At 32.3% G+C, this 4,465-nt stretch overlaps 1 long non-coding RNA gene across 1 annotated transcript; it reads left to right on the plus strand.

The window, feature by feature from the left end:
• Positions 1–316: 316 nt before the first annotated feature.
• Positions 317–3,031, plus strand: LOC107957299 (uncharacterized). The gene is made up of 4 exons (XR_001700397.2): positions 317–747; positions 863–906; positions 1,070–1,137; positions 2,321–3,031. It is a non-coding gene; the product is annotated as an uncharacterized lncRNA (long non-coding RNA).
• The last annotated feature ends 1,434 nt before the right edge of the window (positions 3,032–4,465 follow it).

The raw sequence follows: 4,465 nt of genomic DNA on the forward strand, positions 1-4,465 counted from the left end.
GTTAACCAGTCGATTAACTAACTGAACACCCCTAGCAATTACTATGTTGTGGAAGAACCACTACCTTAGAAGCGATTTTACCCTAGTCGGTGTAATCGAAAATGGACGTCACCTCCAAGGTTAACACAGTATTTCTAAATTTGTACACTCGAATAAGAAAGATGAAACTCAAAAGAATTACTCTTATCGTAAAAGTCGGGAAATAAATTGGAAGAAACTCGGGTAAACCATACTAAACTCAATTCCCGGGAAAGATTAGAGGGGTCATAGGCAGTCCCACTTAAAACTCAATCTCCTAGACAAAATATCGTACCAATGTAATTTAGGGTTTGTTTGGAAGCTAGGAAAACATTTTCCGGAAAATGTTTTCCTGGTTTTACCATGATTGGATGCTTGAAAACATTTTCCCTTTTGGAAAATGTTTTACTAGACACAGGTAAAATGACCTTCAATTTGGGGAAAACGTCTTACTGATTTCATTTGTGTAAGACGTTTTCCATCTCTTCTTCATCTAGGTAAGCCTTGTTTTTCTTCCATTCTTCAACTTTAAGCCTTCTTTTTCTTCCATTCTTCAATTTTTTCCATCTCCTTCTTCATCTAGGTAAGTCTTCTTCTTCTTCCGTTCTTCAAATCTCTTCCCTTTTTCTTTAGTCCGTCATATATCTTCTCTTCTTAGGCAAATTTTACACGCTGCTGTTTCGTTTTCTATCTTCCCCTCTTTCTCAGGATCTCATTCCTCTTCGCAAGGTATGACATCTTATTTAATTCTGCTTTTTCATTTTATTTTGGTGATGGGTTTTATAATGTGGGGTTGTGGTTTTGGTGCAAGAACTGATATAGTTCCTAACCTGTATTTATCCAGATCCAAAACCTTAATCACCATTCTTTGGTCCTCTTTAATCTCAGGTTTACTCTATATTTTTTCCTATTTAATCATTTTCTCCTTTTCATTTGCATGTATTATGGATTATAATAAAATCAATTAAACCAATGCCTTAAAAAGAAACCCAAAAGGAACTTAAATTCTACGGAGTAACTAAAAAAATGAATCACTTGTATTGCTGTTTAGGGTGAGAATTTTCTCCATCGCCTTAAAAAGAAGAGGCAGAGGAAGAAAAAGAACTAACCCAATTGCAGGTAATTTGACAAGGCTTCTACCTTCTCTTTTAATTTACTTTAATTAAAACATTTTACGGAGAGCTTAAAATTGGACACTTTAGAGTTAATTACAGTTTAATAATAATAGTAATTTCACTATTTAGATCGTAATAATTAGTGATGGCGACTTTATAAAATTAGGAAATTTCGAATTTACCTTTGATTTTCATTCGCCCAAACTCCCCCTTCTCTCTGTCTTGTTTATACTTTGTATTTATTTGTAGGAATTCTATGTTTGTTCAATTATTTATTTGTTTGCGAGTGTGAAGTAATGTAAATGAATAATGTGATGATTATTATTTTTAAATAATTCATGTAAAACTTTAAACTGAAAAAATTGGCTCGAGGCCTTGAACATGTGTTTGTGTTCATGGTTTAACTTTATGCTACCCAGACACGAGTCCACTTTTTTTTTCTTGGTTTCTAAAATTTTCTATACATTTGGATATCATCTCATGGTATCTGTGTTCGAATATGCATCAGACATAGGTGTTGTACACGTTACATGAGTACTTTAAAGGAAATGAAGAGCTTAGATGACATAGGTTAAACTAAGGTTGTAAACAAGTTGAGTCATAGATGACTCTTTCGTTGGTAAGTCTCTAGTAGTATATGGAAGTGAGCTCAAGTATTTCAACATCGGGGCACTTTTTGCTTCTCAAGTCTATCAATGTTGTTTTTTTCTATGATATTTATTGGTCTTTATTGAGGTGTATTAGTTCATTTCAGCTCTAGTTTTATACCTCACTTGGTTAACAGTTAGGGGGTTGTAGATATATGTTTTATGCACCTCTCTTTGTTCATTTTTTCATCTAATGGGATTTAATCCTTTCATTAATTATGATATCTATTCTGCTTCCTAATTTAAGGAGATTGGATCGATTGACTTGAATTAATTTTGGATATCTCTAAATATCCTAGACTTTATGAGGATATTCTTGATGCTACTTTTGTTGCTACTTTTGGGGATTGTATTATGATTGATCTCAATGTTAGTATATTCAAGACTTGCATAAGAATTATATATCAGTATCAGTAGACTTGCATAAGGAGGAAATAGTGCCCTTTTTGTGAAATAAGTTGTTATGCTATATCTTAGATCCTAGGTTATGCTTGGAGTCATATGACTTATCTCAACATTTGTATGTATAAACCGTAATAGGGTCGTGCGAGATAGCCCTTCAGAATGACTGATAGGCCTGCCAACTACAAGAAACCTAGCACTGAAAAACAAGATTGTGTTTGGAACTGGTGATTACTGGCGCGCCCCAATTTTGACTGCAAATATGGCATTCGTGAGAGCAGTAGCATAGACAGGGACGCCTTTGTTTACTATTGAGCATATTCAACGAGCTTTAACCGGTAACTACTGCACTAACAAGTCAGACATGCCAGTAAGAAGAGATCCATTTTTGGTTAAAGCACTCTTGGGCTATGTTTATTGTTGTTACCTATAACTTGTATACAATTAACCAGACTTAGTTTTTTACTAACATTTTGGCAGTTTCAATTAATGAAAGGCATAGTTAGAGAACATTTTAAAGGAAGATGGCCACTTTTGCCCATTAGATAGAGACAGATAGATATAATAATTTAACCAAGTAGGCTTAAGCTTAAGAGACATTAGCCTTTATGCTTGATTATATCATATTATGGTTAACTAGCTACCCTAGAAGCTCTGAAGTTGCAGCAATAATTTGTTGATCCTCTTCAGTTAGAAGCTTGCCTATTATTTCTCAAACTTTATTATATGTTCTTGTCACTAGGGCTGAAGAGAATATTGTAAAAACCAAAATGAACTGCAGTGTTCAGTTTGCTTATGTATGGCTTTCAGCTTGTTTTTTTTAATAAAAAAAATTCACAATACTGCGTATTAGCTAGATTTTTACTCTAGAAGAACAAAGTAAAACCGTGATTGCTCTTATTCTTCACTTTTGCTTGATAGAGTAACAAAGTTTGAGTTGGTTAAATGTTGTGAGAACCAACCCATAGAATAATGGAATTGGTATGATGTGCAATATTAAGGCTTTGCTTTTATGTTATCATTTCAATTTGGAATGATTTGTTTTTATGTATTAAGGTAGAAAATGGCTATCTCTTTCATCCCATTTTTCAAAGAAAATTATGTAAAAGCTATGTTTATAAAAAAAAATTCGTGTAAAAAATCAACAATTAGGCTTTAATTGAAAGGGTAGAGTTGAGGTTTATGAAAATCTTATTGTCTTAGGTTCAAATCTAAGATTTATTTTGGGTTTAATTTGTTTTTTTATATAAATTTTATATAAAAAGACACAAATACGTTTATAGTAATATATTTTTTTAAAATGTCTTTTAAATTTTTTTATAACTAAATTGGTGTTCAATTAACTCATGAAATTAACTCAGTCAAAATAATAATATAGATAAAAAATACAATAGGAAAAGGTTACACAAACATAATACATATACAAATATTAAAATTTGTATAAAATAGAAATAAAGTACACGAATTGCCCAAGTCAGGGAGATTTCCACATTTATTGATACAATCTCATAAATGGAAAACTAATTTGGCATGTGAATTACATATCGCAAGCATTTTCCTTCTGTCATCAGAGTTAAAGCTTTGTTGATGTCCTCAAATGGCAGATTATGTGTGATGAACTCATCAACCTGTATTTCCTGTGAAAACAATGATAAATTTATATATATAGATAGATAGATGTATGGATGCATGCATGTATGCATGTATAAGATAAAATAACATTCACAAACATGCATGGTTGCCACCTTAAAGCTTGTTGAATGTTCTACAGATTCACAATCATGGAAAATCAAGGTTTATTGTGAAGCACCTAAGTCTTGCCTTTTTCTTCTCAAGATTTTTCCTTTTAGGTTTTCGTCCACATATTATACACACTTTGATGATTTAGTCTTTATACTTTAATTTGACATGATTTGGTCCTACTATTATTAATGTTTATGCCTTAGTTCATATCACCAATATCGTTACGAAGTTCCATTAATCGAGTGATCTGGAATTAACCCCCCTGAAATTTTTGTTATAAAAATAAGTTATTTTTTTACTAATTTATCAATGAAGTAATAAGTACGAATCAATCTAACAAGATGTAATGGAAAATCTTACCCGGTTCATGTACTTGTTTACTAATGAAGGAAGATCAGATTTAGGTTTCCATCCTCCAAATAGGGACCCTTTCAATGTTTTCCAAGAAAGAAATGCTGAATAATGATATGTTATTTTCGGGTTCGTTTTTGGTACACCGTGCGTAACTGTTAAACCCCATCCCTACGGAATGGATGGAAA

Source organism: Gossypium hirsutum, chromosome A05 (genome assembly GCF_007990345.1).
Source record: "Gossypium hirsutum isolate 1008001.06 chromosome A05, Gossypium_hirsutum_v2.1, whole genome shotgun sequence".
NCBI classification, from domain to species: domain Eukaryota; kingdom Viridiplantae; phylum Streptophyta; class Magnoliopsida; order Malvales; family Malvaceae; genus Gossypium; species Gossypium hirsutum.